This window comes from Cavia porcellus, unplaced genomic scaffold (genome assembly GCF_034190915.1).
Source record: "Cavia porcellus strain 051 isolate PalLab524CR breed Dunkin Hartley unplaced genomic scaffold, mCavPor4.1 scaffold_10, whole genome shotgun sequence".
NCBI classification, from domain to species: Eukaryota; Metazoa; Chordata; class Mammalia; order Rodentia; family Caviidae; genus Cavia; species Cavia porcellus.
The window spans coordinates 77212154-77233015 of NW_026947493.1; the positions used below are offsets into that span (position 1 = coordinate 77212154).

Genomic DNA, 20862 nt, shown 5'->3' on the forward strand with positions numbered 1-20862 from the left:
GAAAATACATCTACTTTGTAAAAAATGCTCAGTGGGAGGATTAGAACATAGAGAAGCAGGGATAGGGAAAGTAAAGGCGTGGCAAAAGAAACCTTCAAAGTGAAGCAAAGAGAAGAGGAGTTGAAGAAAAAGGAAAATATTTCTTCTGTAGGAAAGTAATGAATAGATTAACTTGTACTGAAGTTCAAAAACTGTAGGTTTGGAGGAACCACAGAATATTAATTGAAGATCAATGACCAAAATATTTGAAAATCTGATGCAAATGAAATAGCTATAGATACAAGAATCACTGTTTTTTTCCTCTCTGTCTCTGACTCTCAGTTTCTCCTCTCTTTATCTTTCTGTCTCTGTCTCTCCATCTCTCCTGTTTTACTCTCTGTCTCTGTCTGTGTCTCTGTTTTTATGTCTCTCTCTCTCTCTCTCTCTCTCTCTCTCTCTCTCTCTCTCTCTTTGTGTCTTTGTTGCTCTCTCTCTCTCATTCTCTGTCCCTCTCTCTGTCCCTCTGTCTCTCTGCACCAATGCGTCTTGTAAGAGGCAAGTACCTCAAAAAGTGTTGTTACAATTTCACCTATGAAGTGGTTGCTGAAAGGCAATTAATCACTTAGCCAAGGCAATTTTTCTAGGGTTCTTTACATGGATATAAGGCCATGCAACTGAACCCCAAACAAATTAAGAGAAAGTTTCAAACTTTGACCTCATAAACCTACCATAAGATCATCCACATTATTTCTTCTGTTGCCTAAAAGTTGAGACTCTTTATGATGGCAGTCTTTTATCAATTTGGGTGTTAAAAATGCCCATCTCTTTGGTTTGTAAACTCCATAAAGGAAGAGATTGTGTCTTTTTGTTCATATCATATTTGAGACTTCATCATGTAGTAAGAAGTCTATGTGAAATTTTTGAGTATATGAAATTTTGAGTATGAAATGAGTTCAAAACCAACAATTACTCGTTACTTTGTATCATGATTTCTGAACTACAGGAAAAATAGAATCTGAATGAATGTGTAATTATCCAAAAACATAGGAACATTATGATAAATGAGGCAAAAAGTCAACAATAAGTATAAGAGAAGTTGCCAAAGACGTTTATGTAAATGACGAATTATATGTGTTGCAGGTCAAAAGCTTTGTAACAAAGAAAGAAAATAATTGGAATACTAATTGGAAAATTACTGCTGCTATTTAGCAACAGAAACTTGGTGGCTCGTCTTTAGCCTGCTCTCTATGTTTAAATTTTTAATTTTCCTAATAATAAACTTGCCCCCTTTTCCTTTCAACATTCTTATATTTATCATTACATTAATATTTCTACACATTCACTTCTGATAGATCCCTTAATTGACAATAACCTTGCTTTACCACACTTTCTATTAAAACCACTGTGGCTTTCTAATGGCCATATGCTTTTCAAGTATCTTTTTTTTTTTTTTCCCTACTCACAACTTTCTAGCATTGTGAGAGTAGCATTGTGATCAATTCATTTTTGCAGAAATCTTCTTTTTGACTTCCTGCTGAAATATTGCATTAATTACCTGTGTACCTACCTAGCTCCTTTATTTACTCTCTCTATGATATGCTAATACTAATGCTTCCTAAGCCTCCACTGTTCAACTATACGCTTTCTGCCAAAATGCTAACAACTCCTTTTTTGAACTGTCCTCAAGGTATACTGATGATTATGCAATTTATGTCAGTCAGCTCATTCCTCTTACCCACTTATTCACCTGCCTGAAGGAAATCTTTAATATTTATAAACCACATTAACTAGTGTGGATAGCAATTATCCTTTCCCGAAAAATTAGTTCATTTCACAAATTGATTACACGAATATCAGTGGAACAGGTTATTGATTCTCATCTGAAGTAGGCTCTTAGAAACTGTTGAAGTTTAAAACAATGGCTCTGGACAAGTAAAACAGGTAAAACTGTTAACATTTAGACAAAAGAAACATTTGTTTTCAATACCGATTGAAAATATCATGGGACAGAAATAATAGTGCATGTTTCCCATTCGATTCCCTCAGCAAAATCACACATCCCTGCCATTAAAACAATTCAGGTAATGCTATGAAGCCAAAGAGTCATATAGCAAATGAGAAAATGCAAATTAAATTATAACCAAGTCTAATCTTAAAGCCATCTTTTAAAATCTTTTCTGTCCTGTGAATAACATAGATCATGACTTTAATTTTTATTTTACCATATTTTGTCTCTTGAAAACAAATGTTGAGATTCTGTCCTCCACAGCAGAGGTGTTAGGGATACAGTCCTTTGGGAAGTAACAAGGTCATGAGCACCTGTCCTTCAGGGATAAGAATAAGGCCTTGTAAAGCAGGTACAGGGCGTTTTCCAGCCTTTCAGTATATGAAGATATAGCAAGAAGAGGCAGACTTAGAATCTGAAAATTGTTCCTTATCAGTTACTGAATTGGCCAATGCCTTTATCTCCAGAACTGTGTGATATAATTACCCCAAATGGAGTAATGTAGAAAAATGATAATGAAAAGTGAGGCTGTTACCTTGAAAAATGAAAATTTTATCTCAAACAATAAAAATGTCAGAATAGCTTTGGAACTCGGCAATAGATACAGGTTAAAAGAGTTTTGAAGTGCATGCTGGCACAACTCTACCTGACCCTAAATAGTCCATTAAGGAAAATTTTGATGAATGTATAAAAGAGAAAAAAGATCCACAGAGAAACTCTCAGTCTTCTTAGAGAACACCTAAGAATCATGAATAGAATGTTGTAGAACTGTGACAAGTTACAGTCATATTAATCATGTTTCAGTTGAAGATAAAGAACATACTTTTGGAAGTAGGAGGGATTCAATCCTTGCTATAAAGCAGCAAAAGTTGACTTGGATTGTGGATTGTGTTTCTTAGAATATGGAATTTGTGACTGATAATACAGGAGATTTAATGGAAGCAATTTCTAAGCAAGGTATTTAAGGTATACATTAGCTTCTCTTGAATGTTAACACTACAATAAAAGCATTGAGAGAAATGATTTAAAGAGAATTTTCCAGAATTCTAATGATTTCATATTTACTGTTACATGAATTAAGTAAGTTTGAGATTCAATGTATTTGCTTTATTGCTTTTGGTTTCACCTAGGACTTGTTGTCCCATTTCCCCTTTCTGTTCCTCCCTTTTGGAAGGAAAATTTTCCTGTGTATATCCCATCATTATATTTTGGAAGGATATTTGGAATGTGTTTGATATCATAGGTGCAAGGCTAGAGTAAATGATATCTAGAATCTTGTGCAAACCATTTTGATAATATTTAAATGCCATCTAGAATTCATATTTTGAGTTGATCCTACATCAGTTAAGGCTTTGGAGCTGTTGAGGTGAAGCTGGTATATTGGGGGACTAAAATTAAAATATTATGGTCTGAATGCTTATGTCACCCTACATTCCTCCATTGAATCTTCCCAATGCAAAGTATCAGAGGTATAGATATTGTTAGGTGATTTGTTTATGAAAGTAGAACCTTCTTAAATAAAATTAGTGTCACATAAAGTAGATCAAACTGTATTATTTTTCCTTTCCATCATGAATTGACATAGCAGTAAAGTACCAACCAGACAGGAGTACTTCATAAGATAAAATATCTCCCAGTATCCTAATTTTGCACTCTATAGACTTTAGAATTGTGTCAAATAAATACTGTTTTGTTCATAATGTACTCTGTGGGAAAAGTAAGCTGTATTATCAATCTCAATGTTATCAAAGCCACCCAGGTGATAGGTAAAGCACATTTTGGGATTACTTGGGTGAACATGTAGGCAATACTGGGTACTGTATCTCTGTCCTCACCCCTTCGTTGCAGGTGCTATTCCTCTGTTCTGTTTTGCAGACATTAAGAACTAAATGACTTTGTTCCATCCAGGACAGGCCCCTCTATCCTGATGTTTTTGCATTAGAGCCAGCCAAGTAAACATGGAATTCTCTATATGCTTCCAAAATATAATGGAGCAGACATAGAATATCTTTACTTCCATGAGGGAGGGACCAGAAAGTAAAAATAGTTAACAAATCTGAAGTGAAACCAAACTCAGTGGAGCAAATAATATTAAATCTTAATTAATCCAACTTAACTCATATAACAGTATACCTTCAATCATTAGAATTCGGTAAATTCTATCTTTAACCAAATAAACCTCTCTTACATCTAAATTATGGATATCAGTTTTTTTCTCTAATTAATGCAAAAGCTACTGGAATATATTAATACCAGTACTGAGGTCTTTGATGTGAATATACTCGTTGGGCAATTATGGACAAAGCTCTTAAAAAACCAGAATAATGTTAGACATGTGGATGATAAAGACCAGACTCATAAGGTTTTGAATAGAAATTTTTGTTTAGAAATTGGAGGAGAGACTGGGAGTTTTATTATGGCAAAAGATTGTTTACACTTAGCCTGTGACCTGAGACTTTGGGAAGCACAGTCCAATTGAACTGGTGGAAGCTATTTCTTTAAGAAAAATAAGATTACTGGTAAAATTTAGGTATATGTGATATTCGCATTTATCATAGGGAATTTGTAATATATATATATATATATATATATATATATATATATATATATCTTAGTTTCTCTTTTTTCCCCATGCATCTTCCTCTCCTTATTTACAAAGCTTTGTTTTCATTTTATCTTTTTTACTTACTTTATTTCTTCTTTCCAGAAGTAATTGTTCAAAAGAAACAGGCAAATGGGGCGAGGAGTAGAATAAAATTTCAAGGTAGCCCAATAATCAGGCTCAAGCATGGTACAGCTCTTTGGTTTACCCAAGTGTTTCATGAGAACTGGAAACATAAAATAGAGAACTTTTTGATATTAAATTTTAGCCTGCAAACCTATCATGTTTATATTTGGGGTGAAAGAATGTGTGATTGAAAAAATCTTAGGGCAAATAAAATGAAAACAGTACTTTAAACAGGGACAAGAAAGATACATCAGCGCGTCACAAACATTAGCAAAACCATACCAACTGTAGATACACGAGAGTAAAATTATTAACAAAAAGAGTCCCTGAATTCCAACTCAAGGAAGATAGTCTATGTAACTGTTTAATTGGAATTTATTTCATCATAATATCTAGGCTATCAGAGACTGAGACCGCCATGACTCAGGTGGTCTAGATATTGCTTGTATTGTTGTTGATAGACCTTGTGATCATTCATATGATGTTGGTCAGGTATTGTTATAGTTTGAGTCTGAATATCCCCCACCCCCAAAGCCTCATGCAGTCATAAGGTGAGATTCTAGACTTTGTGAATGACTCATGGTCCAATGCTGGGACTACTGGTGTGAGTGCTATTTCCAAGTAAATGTGGCCTACATAAAATACAAGGGACAGAGTCTTCTCTCCATGCTTCTCCCATTTTGCTCTTGTTATTTATGCTGTTTTCCACTGCCATGAACTGTTGCCCTGTGCCATGTGCTACTTTGTTTTGGAACCAGATGATTATGAAATGAACCTCCACAGACTGTGAGCTAAATAAAACTTTCCTTGTTCATTTCTAGCATTGAATGTTTTGTCTCAGCAATGAAAGAAGAATAACCAAGACAAGGTATCAAGGATATAAGGCTTGTTGGATCATAAAGGGGTCCAAACACATTTCAAAGTAATGGTTTGGAGGTCAGGGAATGTACCCCTAACTTCACTATATGAAGCTATGGAAACAAAGCCTAAACTACACAGGAGACCTCAGGAAATCACAGATGGTAAGGACATGGAACCTCTGCTGAGGAAAGCCACAGCAGTAGAGCTAGCCCAAGAGAAAGTCCATGGTGGCTGCAAAAAGAAAGATCATTGAAATGGGGTCCCACAAGCCCTCTGCAATTGTATTATACCACCTAATGCCCCAGATGCGTGTCACAGAACTGTATCTCTTAATGCTTGTTCTACTGGGTCTAGGTCTGGCTTTGGTCCACCTATTTTCTCCTGTTCCTCCCATTTGGAATGGAAATGTTTACCATGTGCCTTGTTATCTGTGATTATGTCATTGCCTTTTCATTTTACAAGAGTTAAAAGCTAAGAGTTTAATTTGACTCTCATGGAGACTTTGGAATTAAACTGTTGAGCAATGTGAGAACCATTGAGACTTCATGAAAAGTTTAATGCACTTTTGGTTGGAAACATATGCCACACTAGATAGAATTATGACCTCATGTTTCTTTGACAGTGAAGTATGTTTTAAAGAGTTGCATTTGAGTATCAAGCTGAGAAGGGTAGAGATGCAATGGTTTAGCTGGATTGTCAGACTGTCTTGAGAGCTATCTAGTATATTTGATAAAGCACAATTTTGGGTATATCTGGGCTAGTAATCAATGCATGTCCTTGGGTGGGAATACTTCTTGTACCTGGCCTATTCTTTAATTGTGTTGTTTACCGGCTTTACTTCCTGGCCACTGGAACCAAACAGCTTTGTTCCACCATGATATTCCTGCCTTAGAGCCTGCCAGGCATGAACAGAGTGCTCAGAAACCTCGAGCTGAACAAACTCTTCATCGTTTTTTCATTGTGGATGTTAGATAGCTTTTTCCCAGAAGGTGGAAAGCCAACAAATATACTTATTCGTAATATTTTCCTATTGGTGCTTTATCATACTAGTTCCTTCCTTATAGTTTAATAGAAGACTATATGATCTTTTAAAAGTATATAGATCACATCACACATAGTGTTTGCTCTGTAACCTTCTAATTGTGTTTAGTTTTGTCTTAAACTCATGTATTAATATGACTTTAAGTGATTTTAATAGGTAGGTATTTTCCTACAATGACACTAACTGCAAATATTATTATTGCATAGGATGTTAGCCATACACATGTATTAATACAGAAGATAAACTAATAAAGGATTTATTTTCATATGAGTGGCTTTTCCTTACCCTAGTACACATGCCAGAACATTAAACAATAATTCATTTATTGTTTATCTATATAAATATCACATATTCACATTCAGAATTATACAACTTGAGGCTGGTTCATTTGAAAATAAAAAACTAAAAACTTTTGTGAATATGGAAGAGAACGTCTCATTTATGCCAAAAAACTTAATACTATACAGAAAATATCTCACCTCATCATTGTACCATCAGTGCATAGAAATATACAGAACACTTAATCAGTGACAAAAATATGATATTCGAAAAAGTATCTTTAAAGATATCACTGACTTTTACATGGATATTGTGATGGTTAATGTCAGTGGCTGCCCAGCCTCATGAATTATGGACTCCACTAAATCTAGCATTGTGATCTGTTCATTGTCTAGTGCTTAGATTGGTGGTGTGAGTGCAACAACCACCTAGGGGTGGAGCCAGGATACAATGTAACAGCGGGAAGAAGATGTATCTCACTCTCTTGCTGGTTTGTACCTTGCAGATTGTGGCTGCCATGAACTGCCTTGGAGCCAACTGAGTATGAACTGAAACCTCCCAAAATTGTAAGAAATAAACCTTCCCTTCCTTCATTTTGGGGGCCATGTATTTTGTCTCAGCAACGAGTAAAAAGTAACAAGACATCAAATGGTTTCTTATGTAATTACGTTTATTTTTCCTCCAATTTGAGCTTAGGGACTCATTGATTTTAAAATTTCAGGTATTGATACAAATTATTTTGTAGGGAAACAAAGATTTTTAATTGTGTTTCTCACTGTTCTTCAAAATTTAATTCTTTAAATTGTATTTATTTTTAAATATTTTATAGAGACACTGAGTTTTTGAAGATAGGAATCTTATGAAATAAAACTAATAGCACTGTATATTTCTGTACTTATTTTCTGCTAGGTCCAAGACTATCAACTTGAAACATAAATGAACATCTTTTTATAGATATTAGTCTGACTCACTTATCCTTGTTCCATCATTTCTCAAAGGAACCAAATTTTGTTGACAGGATATTTCCTGTCAACATCAGCCTCACTTTCTAGTCCCATTAAAGTTTATTACTTAAAGAAAATGAAAAGTGTTTTAAGTGGAAATTATATTGTAGCAATACAATCTCCTGCTTATAACATTCTAAAGTATTTCTCTAAATTTCTAATAAAACAACTGCTCTTACCATGATCTAAAATGACCTCAATTCCCAGATTTTTAAGTAAGTTCAAACCATACTACCATTTTTCATTTTATGATATTTAACAAAGTTCCTAATTTTGTGAACACTATTGATCCTGATGATTTTTCCAAGATCTTCCCCTGATTGAATACATGTTATCATTGACCTTCCGGACTAACAACACTGTCAGCAAACGTATCCCTGGATCAATTTCTACTACCATCTCCTGTGGTTTTTTCTTCATTCAATTTATCATTTTCCAATATTTTTTTATTCCCTCTACAATATACTTCTACAATGTAAATGTATAATATCTTGATTAAAATAGTAATACCCTATTAATGGCGTAGTCATAATTTTATCCTAAGTAACTAGAAAAAAGCTAGCTTAGTGTAGGTATCTAAAACTTATCTGTTTGGTTTCATTTTTGATCTTCCAATATGTCTGTAAAATTTACTGCATAGCTCTTAAATGTTGCCAGCAGTCTCTAAGGTACAGAGTTTTTGTCACTTGAATAGCCTCGAAGTTTTACCTTTGTAGGTGAGAAGTTTCCAGCAAAATGATGGCACAATTGACTTGTTACTCCCCCTGGTGAAATTGCCTCGGCAGGGAGACTGAGAAGGCACGCCAGGCCCTATACATTCCATTTCTCTCTTGCCATCACCACTAGTTAAATGACAGGTTCGCTGCTACTGCTTGTTTCTCATTTTCTGCTACAAAATAGAGTAGTAAGAAGATAATCTAAAGTGAGAAAAAAGGTAGCAAACCCTTGCTCATGAGAAGCCCTGTAAAAAAGACCAAGTATGAAACCACTTTTTGTACAATTTGGAGAATTTTACAGAGCCTCATTGCTTAAACACTAGTTTCCTCTCAGTCTCAGTCTTTATTTTATTATCAGTTTGCTGTTGAATTTTTTTCAAAACAATGAAATTCAAGAGGGACATTTTAAATGAAATACATACAGATCAGACCATGTTGGTGATTCATGGCTTATATTTCTATTCACTGCACAAAGGTGCTGATAAGTGTCTTCAAAATATGCCATGAAAATGAAATAAAAATGCTAATTACTCAAATTGAATGAGCAAACATCATAGACATACGCTTAAATAATATGGCTCAACCCTTAAATGTGTACTATTGTTAGATGTTAATTGAAATTGGAAAAATAGATCATTCAAATTAAACCTAACAAATTTAAGAGAAAATTCAGTCAAGGTAAGACAGAAATATTTCCTGTAGTACAAGAGAAAAATTGAGACAGAGAAAATTCAGTGTATGACCATCATGCAATTAAAAAATGGTGAAGCCAATTTCCAAAGAAAGCTACCGAACAGGATAGCTTTAATCACTGCCATACCACTGTTTGATACATAAAATATGATAACAAGTCAAGAAGATAGCACAAGCGTGCACAGTGGAAGAACATGGCATAGGGAGGCCAGCGACACTCAGAGAAGGAAAGGAAGCCAAGCAAAAGATGTACATAGTATGCATTTTCCTTTTTTAAAAGAAAATCTCTCCCATCTAAGCCAAAGCACATAGCTTAATGATAAACACTGTTCCTACAAAATATATATCTCAAACTTTCACCCTGTATATCTGAATTTTGATCTTTGAAGAAGATGCTATGCATACAATGTATAGAGTAAGGCTTCAGAATACATACTAAATATTCAATCTTGTTTTCATTATTTTAATTGCATGGTTACTGATTTATGAAAATAAAATTCTCATTCAAAACATCTGCTGAAGCTTTTTCCTTTTTATTGGGTTTTTTTCTTTAAAAATTTGAATTTTAAGGAGTATGCTAAACTTAAGGGGTCACACAATATGACATAACAAATGCTCTTGTGAAAATCCATGCTTGTACTGTTGCATTGTCAGCTGTCACAGTATTTCCACATCATAAGAAATTGCAAGGTTCCCATTTATGACCATGAATTCATTCTAAGATGAAATGGATTGGATAATTCTTGTGTTACTATAGATTATTTCTCCTGTGTTTTATTACTTATTCCAATTTGCACATTTGAATTTTCTTCTTTTCTCAAACACGTCTTTGCACATTTTGACCAACAATGATTCGTATTATTAGTATATATATTTTCAGGCAGGTTTAATATTTTCAGTTAATTCCCTCTCTGTCTCTGTCTCTGTCTCTGTCTCTGTCTCTGTCTCTGTCTCTGTCTCTCTGTCTCTCTCTCTCTCTTTCTCTCTCCCTCTCTCTTTCCCTCCCCTCCTCCTTCTCCTCCTCTTCCATACAGCTATGCTCAGAAGGTTTAATGGATCATGATGGCACTAACCCCTTACGTTATTTTTAGAGGATTTAGTAGCATAATGGGCTCTTAGGAGATGTGGTCTGGCTGGAGAAATCAGGTGTAGGGGGTGTCTTTTAAGGGTATTTTATTTACCTTCACTATCAGTACCAGACTTTCTTGCTGCCATGAGGTGAGAGATTGGCTTGGCCACACCTCTCACTGTCTGAAGCCAAGTGGCCTTTGAAACCATGAGTCAAAATAAAATTCCTCCTGCACGCTGATATTCTCAAATATTTGTCACAGTAAAAGGGAGCTGACATGAAATGGAAAACCATTTAGATCAATATATAATAAATGGAAAATTATGTAGAACATTATTACATCATTTTATTTTATGATTTACACTTAAATCCAACACGCTGTTGCAAAAGATTGTGATATGCATGTGCATGTGTTTATCTGTGTTACATTTTTATCTGAGAAATTTTAAAATTCATTCATAAGGAAACAAAATGAAAATTTTAATGCATGTAATTAATGAGTTAAGCCACATGCAAATTTAAAGTGTTTTTATTAATTCAATAGTTAGTTTCAACCCCAGTCCTGTGGAAGGTAATACTTTAAGTAATTTCTATCAGATGCTAATGCATAAAAAATTTTGCATTGGCCAAATTACGGTTATCAGTAACTACTGCTGATCAGTAACTCAGCTGTAAATTTAAGCTGTGTATTGTTCATCCAAAATTTTGCCACCTACAATTTATTTGGTCACATAAAAATTGTTCACAGTTCTTTATATGCTGCTTTACATACACTAAATTTTAGGATGTCAAAATTCAGGAGTCAGTTACTATGTGGTTAGAGAACAAAAATTAATTTTTAGGGAGTCCCAAGCCAATTATAACTGAGAAGGTAAGTCTAAAGCCAAATGTAAATGAGTTTTGGACACTCAGGGTTTTTGGATAATTTTTCCGTTGGCAAGAAGAATGAAACTTTGGCTGCATAATCCTATAAGAGGTGAATAGAGGTATAAAGTACCCCATTTACATGCAGGCCCCAGAAACAGCAATGCTTATGTTTTTCTAAATGGTTAATTTTAGCTCCCATATAAATGTCAGTGTGCCAGTAAGTAAGGAGCTGCTTTTCAAATGCTGTCCAAGGGCTTTTATATACAGTGTTAACATTTGCATAAAACCAGCTTTTTTGTGCCTTATGTTTCCAAATCAATTTAGTTTGTGTGCTAATATTTTACTAGAGGCCTGGAGATAAAGAAGCAGACAGGTCAGCCATGTGTGCTGCTAATCCCCAAAGGAAACCTCAACTAAAAACCAAAAGATTGACACCAGACAAGATTAGCAAAAGAATTAGTCATGCACAGTCAACTGTGTTACATACTAGAGGAAGGAAAAAAAAAAATCTGTTTTTTCTGCCTTTCACAAAAAGCTATCAGGGTAGGGTGTTAATGCTTCCAGTGTGTATTATCCTATGCTTCTGAGTTTACTGTTGTTTTCTGTAATATGGAGTTATTGGAAGCAACAGTTATCACCACTTTAAATGCTGCTAACAAGATGGCTAAGTAACCATACTCTGTTCTTTCTAATTCCAGACATAAAACCAAAGATATGTTTCTCCAAGAGTTTTGTCTCTATCTGGATCATAAGAGGCATAATCTCCAATTTCTAAAATGCTATTATAATGCTTCAAAATTCCCAAACCAAGAAACCAAAAAACAAAAATATTCAAGCAGTACATCCTTTTCCTAATGGATTTAATAACTAAGATTGTTTAAAGCATAGAAAGAAAATTCTACCAAATAGCAGAGATCATTAAAACTCAACATCTGGGAAAATAAAAATTTGTTCACAGTGCTTTATATACTGTTTTATACTTGCTAATTTTTTGGAGCTGAAAAGAGGAATTATTACTAAAGTATAAAAACCTTAAAATAAATATTGCTTCAGGCAACTCTTATACTATTTGCATATAGATAATTTACAAAGATTACATTATTTTTACTACTAAAATAAATATGGAATATAAAGGGACATATTACATAATTCTTTTCTGTTCAGTACATCTCTTTCCCTTCTGGGGTCTACATCAAAAAATAAATCATTCCAGCTGAGTTTCTTAATCCAATAATGCCCTTTTATCTTCTGGAGTTATTATATTCCTTTTGTCTTGAATTCTATAGGAATATACCTAAAGTTGCACATGTTGGTTTTATTAGCTTCATTGAATAAATATATACAGAAACACTTAGACACTTATCTTTTTCTTTCACAGGTCTTAGTTTACAGAAATGAGCTCAGAGAGGTTAATAAATGTGTCCCTATTACAACATGAATACGAGAAAACATCTGGATTTGAATAAATAGTGCAAACAATGTATGCTAGATGAAAAAATGTCTCCCCTAAGAATGAACTAAGAATGATATCCTCATTATGAACCAATGAATTTTGTTACTACATGGCAAAAAGATAATTAAAGTTGAAGGTGCAATTCAGGTTGCTAATCAGCAGATGCAATTAAGATGGAATTAAGGTTGCTCATCAGATAATAAGGAGATCACCTTGCATTATTCCAAGAGTCTTGCTATAATCATATGAATTCCTAATAATGGTAGAAGAGGCAGAAAAAAACACTACATAGTATAGTTTGGACTTTAAAGATAAAAGATAGGGGCTAACAGCCAAGGAATTCAGATAACTTCTAGATAACATATTCAAGTTCTGTTGTTTTGAGACACTGATGTGGTGGTAGTCTGCTAAAGTAGCAATATAAAATCAAAACAAAAAAAGTAAAGTGATTTATTTTTTCCTAAATTACTTTGGAATCTCAATGTCATCTGGAAGTGAGGAGTTAGGAAATAAGCAAAAAAGATCTGGTATGCCCTTTAATAAACGTTATTTTCTTAAGCACTACTCGTGAGTTTAAACAGACCCATTCTTAGCTTAAGCTATTTACTATTATTAATGAACTAAATGAAGTCACAGGTCAATTTTTAATCACAGTGTAGAAAAATGTCAATAAACTCTCTGTATAAATTGAAAATATAATACCAAGGCTGTGATTAGTGACACTTATAGATAATAATCAGTTTAATACCTAATTTAGCAAATGTTCTAAAATTGCCTTTAAATATTTACCTTCTCGCATGTTCTTGAAATATTTTTAGCATCTTACTGCTTCTGATTTCATCAATAAGCAGAATAAATTCTTTTTTATTGTTTTTTTTTTAAAGATTAAGATAAAAGAGGCTATAACATCACAGGTCAGAACAGAACAATTTAATCAACATAGTGTTTCACCACAAGACAATCCGACATAACAGTAGCTATCATAGTGTCTTTTTTCCTTGAAATATTTGAGTATGCTTTTATATACTATAGTATCCAACATAACAAGACAGTGTAAAACCATTCAAGAGAATGAAAGGATTACAGGGTATTCAGAACCAACTAACAGAAAACTAAGAATGGTTACTATGTTATCTACTTGTCTATAAAAAATTTTGTTTATACTACCACATATAATAAAATCCAATAAGATAAAACTGATGGAGACAAAGGAACAAAAACTTGGTGGGATATCAAAAAAAGATGATATTGAATCATCACTAGTTATTATAATGTTTTGCTTTCTTCAAAATAGATGTTCATACCATCACAGACAATAAAATCAAACAACCCAGAATAAAACTGTTTCAACTAATGAATGAAAACATTATAAGGCTTCAAAGCAATATATTGGGACATCATGATTATCACATATTTTTATGCATTCTTACCATTTCTTACACTAGGGAAACTATTTGGTGTTTATACGTGTGAGTTTGATTTATTTTGCTTATGAGTATGGTCTCAAGTTGCATCCATTTATTTATAAATATCTCAATGTGATCATATTTATAGTTGAGTAGTACTCCACTGTACAAAAATAACACATCTTTTTTATCCATTACTCAATTGACAGACACTTAGGTGTTTCCAAGATCTGGGTATTAAAAATTGTGCTGCTATACACATGGGTGCACATATATCACTGTTGTTTGATGTTTTCACTTCTTCTGGGAATATATCCAGAAGTTCAATAGTGAAACAAATGGGATTTCCAATCCCAGGTTTTGAGAAATCTCCAGACTGACCTCCACAATGGTTGCACCAGTCTACCCTCCCACCAACAGTGCAGGACAGTTCCTTTTTCCCCCAGCCTCTCCAGCATTTGTTGTTGGTGGTTTTCTTGATCTGGGCATTCTTTCAGGAGTGAGATGGAATCTCAATGTGGTTTTAATTTACATTTCTCTAATGAGTAATGATGAGGAACATTTTTTCATGTATTTATTTGTCATTTGTATTTCTTCATCTGAGAATTGTGCATTCACCTCAGATGCCCATTTTTGGATTGGATCATTGAATTTTGGAAGTCTAATTTTTTAAATTCTTAATAAGTTTTAGTCAGAAGTCCTTTGTCTGAGGGACAGTTCACTAATATTTTTTCCAAGTTTGTGGGTTTTCTTTTCATTATGCTGGAGATTTCTTTGACATGCAGAAACTTTTTAATAAGACATGATCCCAGTTATTGATTCTGGGAAGTATTTCCCGAGCAGTTTAATTCCTGTTCATGAATTCTCTACCTATCTCTATGTCTTGAAGGTTTTTACCCAATTATCTTCCAACAGATTTAGTGTTTTTCTTTTAATATTCAGATCTTCGATTCCATTTAGTACATGGTGATAGGCATGGGTCTAATTTCAGTTTTTGGCATATAGAGAGCGAATTTTTCCAATACCATTTAATAAAGAGACTGTCGTTCTTTCAATGAACGTGTTTGGCCCCTTTATCAAAGTAAGGTGGCTGAGTGTGTTTGTAGAAGTGGTTATATCTTCTAATCTATTCCATTGATCTTTGGCTCTGTTTTTATTGCAGTACCACGTTGATTTTACTACAGTTGATTTGTGTTATAACTTCAAGTCAGGGATTGTGATTCCTCCTGCCTTACCTTTGCTGCTTAGAACTGTGTTGGCTATTCTAGGTCTTTCTGGTTCCGGATGAATTTTAGGAGTGATTTCTCTAGATCTATGAGGTATGTTGATGGTATTTTTTTATTGGGATTGCATTGAATCTGTATAACAATTTTGGAAAAATAACCATTTTCACAACATGAATTCTTCCTATCAATGAGCAAGAGATGTCTTTCCACTTTCTGAGATCATTCTCAATTTCTTTTTTCAGTGTATTATAATTTTCCCTGTATAGGTCTTTCACTTCTTTAGTGAGAGTAATTCCTAATTATTTCATTTTTTGGTTACTAGTGTGAAGGATGTGGCTTCTCTTCTCTTTCTGTGATTTTGTTTTAAGTACATAGGAATGCTATTGATTTTGCATCCAGCTACATTGCTTAATTTATTTATTAAATCTAGGAGTCTTTCAATGGAGTTTTGGGCATCTTCTATTGTAGAGTATCATGTCAACTGCAAATAATGATAATTTAAATTCTTCTTTTCCTATCTTTATCCATTTTATTTCTCTCTCTTGTCTAATAGCTCTGTCTAGTATTTCCAGTACTATATTAAATAGGAACAGTGATAAGGTTCATCCTTGTCTTGTGCCTGATGTTAAGGTAAAGGCCTTCCGTTTTTGGCTATTTAGTATGATACTAGCTGTTGGTTTGTCATAGATGGCCTTTATCATATTGAGGTAAAGACCATCTATTCCAATTTTCTGTGATGTTCTTATCATGAATGAATGTTGGACCTTATCAAAAGTTTTTTTTTGAATCTATAGAAATGATCATGTGATTTTTACTTTTGGCTTTATTGATATGGTGGATTACATTTATTGATTTACATATGTTGTAAAATCCCTGCATGCTTGGGATGAATCCCACTTGGCCTTGCTGCATCCTATTTGCCAATATTTTATTGAGGATTTTTGCATCTGTGTTCATTACGTAGATTGGCCTGTAGTTCCCTTTTTTAGTTGGGTCTTTTTCTGGTTTTGATACTAGAGTAATATTTGATTCTAGGAGTGAGTTAGGAAGAAGTGCTTCCCTTTCAATTTCATTAAAGAGTTTGAGTAGTGTCGGCATTAAGTCTTCTTTGTTTTTTTTTTTTTTGTTGTTGTTGTTGCTGTTTTGTTTTTTGTTTGTTTGTTTTTGTTTTTTGTAGAATTTCACAGTGAATCTGTCTGGGCCTGGGCTTTTCTTTGTAGGTAAGGACTTAATTACATTTTCAATTTCATTAATAGAGATTAGAGTTATTCAGGAGTTTTACATCCTCTTGATCTAGCTTTGGTACTTCATATGTTTCTAGGAATCTGTCTATTTATTCTGTGTTATCAAATCTATGAGAGTAGAGGTTTTTGAAATAGATGTTGATGATCTTCTGTATTTCTATAGACTAGTGATTTCGCCTTTTTCATTCCTTATTGCATTATTTGAGCTTTTTCTTCCTTTTTTAAAATAAGGTTGGTCATGAGCTTATCGATTATATTTATTCTTTCAAAGAACCAACTCTTTGATTCTTTGAATTGTTTTCTTAGTCTCTACTGTACTGATTTCTGTTCTGATTTTTATAATTTCCTCCCTTCTTTTGGCTTTGGGTTTGATTTGCTCTTCTTTTTCTAGTTGTTAGAGGTGTAGCATCAGGTTATTTATTTGTATTCGTTCTTTTTCCTGATGTGGGAACTCAGTACAATAAATTTTCCTCTGAGGATTGCTTTCATTGAATCCCACAGATTCTGGTAAGTTGTATTTGAATTTTCCTTTGCTTGTATGTATTGTTTAATTTCTTTTTTAATTTCCCTGTGACCCACTGATTACTCAAGAGTGTATTATTCAGTTTCCATGTGTTTATGGGATTTTTCCAGTATCTTTTATAATTAATATCTAATTTCATGCTGTTATGATCTGATAACATGAATGGGAGAATTTCAACTCTTTTTTTTTTTTTTTTTTTTTTTTGTCTTTTTCCTTTTTATTGGTACCGGGGATCGAACTCACGACTGCCTGCTTGCAAGGCAGACGCTTATGCGGCTGAGCTAAATCCCCAACCCCAACTCTTTTGTATTTATTTAAATATGTTCTGTGGGCTAGCCTATGGTCTATTTTAGAGAATGCCCCATGTACTGCTGAGAAGAATATATATTCTGATGTTGTTGGATGGAACACTCTGTATGTCTATCAAGTAGAATTGTTCACAGGTTTGATTCAGTTCTGTTATTTCTTTGCTGATTTAGTGTCTAGTTGATCTATCCCTTAGTGTCAATGTTGTGTTAGGGCTTCCTTTTATAATTGTGTTATTGCTAATTTGGTTTTACATTTATATTAATATTTGCTGTATATAACTGGGTGCTCTGGTATTTGGTGCATATATATTTAAGATTGTTATCTATTCCTCTTGAAGTTTTCCCCTAACCAGTGTGCAATGACCTTCTTTATCTCTTCTGATCATTCTTGGTTTCAAGTTCACATTGTCTGCAAACATTATACTTACCCCTGCTTTTTTTTTTTTTTTTTTTTTTTTTTTGGTTTCCTGTTGCATGTAGTATTGTTTTCCATCCTTTGATTTTCAGTCTGTGAGTATCCTTTTGGGTTAGATGGGTTTCTTGTAGAAAGCATATGTTTGGATGTTATTTCTTGATCTATTTTTCCAGTCTTTTAATTGGTACATTGAGACCACTTACATTAATGGCTATAACTGTTATATATTGGTTTATTGTTGACATGCCATCTTTCTGCTGTTGCATATTTATCTTTCCATTCTATTTAATTGTCTGTTTTGCTTAGTGGTTTTTTTTCCTAAGTGTATCTAAACTGTCTTTCAGTATTCTTTGCAGGGTTGACTTGGTGATCATAAAGTTTTTCAGCTATTCTTTGTCATGGAAGTATATTATTTCTCCATCGATTTTGAAGGACAGTTTTGCAGGGTTAATCAGTCTAGGTTTGGAAATCATTTTCCTTTAGGATCTGAAATACTTCACTCCATGTTCTTCATGACTTTGTTGTTTGTCTGAGAAGTCTGCTGTGATTCTGATAGGTTTTCCTTTATAAGTGATCTGTCTTCTCTCTGATAGCTTCTAATATTCTATTCCTATGTTGGATTTCTGGAATGGTGATTATTATATGTCTGTAAGTATTTTTACTTTGGTTATGGCTATTTGGAGTTCTGTATGTATCACTGATCCTGATGTTAGTTTCCATTCTCATGTTTGGGAAATTGTCAGCAATTACTTCTCTAAATGTCCTCTTGACATTCTTTGTGTTGTTCCTTTCTCTTTTATTTATCCCTATTAATCTTATTTTGTTTTTCTTTGCATCATCTTGAAGCTGTTGAATTGTTTTTTCCTGATTCCTTATTATTTTTAAAAGATCTTTTCTTTTCTGTTTACTAGCTGCAATCTTGTCTTTGAGATCTGAAATTCTATCTTCACTTTCATTGAGGTGGTTTTTACAGCTTCAAAGGAATTTTTTATTTCCTGTATATCTATTTGCATCTGCTTATGTAATCTGTTTGTTTCTTATATTGTTCATCCAGGGATTCTTTTTGTTTAGTTTCTGCAGTTTTTTAATTGTGTCTTCTGTAGATGTGTTCAGCACCTCTTTCATTTCTTTGATCATTTTTTTTAACCTGGGAGATTATTTTTAGTTTGATTTTCTTTAAAGCTTCCCACAGTTGCTTCTTTAATTCAGTTGGTTTTATTTCAGGAATTTCAGGTATATGGCATATATTTTCTTCTATGCACATAGTTCCTAAGGTTTCTTGGGAGAGGCTGGAGGTTTGAGATTTTATTTTATTTTATTTTATTTTATTTTATTTTTTTTTTTTTTTTTGTCATTTTCCTGTACTTCTGTGTTTCAAGTGTTATTCCAAGGCTTCCCTTGGGCCTGTTGGAAATCCTCTTCTATGCCCTCAACTCCTGGGACTCTGGATTCCCAGTTTCCCAGATTGATAGAGGGTCACTTGGGGTGGGGCAGGCAGACCCAAGTCCTGTAGCCTGTTCAAGTGTGGCAGATAGCTGTGAAGTTCCTTGGCTCATGGAAGCAATGATCCCAAACTCCTGGGCTCAGGATGGTGTAGGGACACTCATCTCAGGCCGCCCAGTTTCCAGAGTTAAGGGAACAGACAGGCCTAAGATCCCTGGAGCTGGCTGGGCATGGCAGGAGTCAGGAAGTTGGTGAAGGCAGGCCCAAGACCTGCTGAGCTGGTCCAGTGTGGCAGGAAGCCTTCAAGCTCCCTGGCCAGCAGGAGCAAAGGTCTTAAACTCCCAGGGCTAGGGATGGTGCGGGGACATCCAGGCCGCCTGGTATCCAGAATTGAGGGCACAGTCAGGCCCAAATCCCTGGAGTCTGCGGAATAAATTCCTTGTCATGCGTTCTTTTTGTAGTTGTGTAAGAGTCGTGATTTTGCATTTTTGAAAATTATGCATTTTCAACATGAATTAAATGAGAATTTATCAAGTTTTGGCTTTCCAGACAAATTTGGCTTGCTGCTTATTTTTTACATAGTTCCACTTGAACTCAGTCACTCCTATTAATTATGCATCATTCCTGGGTAGTTTTGTAATATGATGTGAGAGCCATGTAGATTTGATACTGTAAACACTGCAATGTTCACAAAGCTGAAACAATCACTCTGTGGCCCATGATATAAAAAGTATGCGAAATCTTAAACTTATCCAAAATATCATTTTGCATATAATTCTTAGAAAGAGTAAAGTCAATTGAGTCCAAGTGCAACACACACATATATTCTTTTCTGGTATTAATGTAATTTAACATGCAATTCTTATAAATCGATACTATATTAGGTTAAGATGTTGATAAATCTAAGGTTTAGGAATAAGATTAAGATGCAATTTCTAAATTTTACAGTTCTTGCTTCTTTAAATAATAACCTGAAAATCTGTAGTTCTGTTCCCAATCAGAAGGAATCCAACTTTGCACTATGTTTCAGTTACCTACAACTGAATGTTTTGTGTATTTGTGAGGTACTTTTATATATTATGTTTAAACATACAACCCTTACTTTCCTAGAAGATACAGACCCTATCTGGATTATTTTCAGTCCAAACTTGTCTCTTAAAGTCTAGGTCCATTTAAGCAACTATTTACAAAATGTTTATCTCAAATGTGTTAATTTGAGACACCTTACCTTGAAAAAAATCTACTCTTCTATTTATTCCCCATCCGTCCTAATCAAATTCTGTTCTCTCTGTGTGTGTGTCTGTCTCTGTCTCTGCCTCTGTCTCTCTGTCTGTCTGTCTCTCTGTCTGTCTCTCTCTCCTGATCTACTCATGCATCAAAATATCATTGTCATAGGAAAAAAAAAATGATGTTTTGGGATTAGCCTCTTCTTCTCCTACCTGTGCTATAATTAGCAAACTTTCTTTCTTCTCTCCCCTTTCTTTGCATCCTTAAACAACACAAAACTCATACACATTTTCTTGGCCATTTACTAGCTGCCTTATTTATATTAATGCTATAAAATTAAAAAGAAAACTAAATGGGAAAAATTAAAGAAACAG

General features: G+C 34.0%; 1 protein-coding gene across 8 annotated transcripts in view; it reads right to left on the reverse strand.

The window, feature by feature from the left end:
• Csmd3 (CUB and Sushi multiple domains 3) overlaps positions 1-20862 on the reverse strand; it is a 1082130-nt gene that overhangs the window by 772702 nt on the left and 288566 nt on the right. The window lies entirely within an intron of this gene.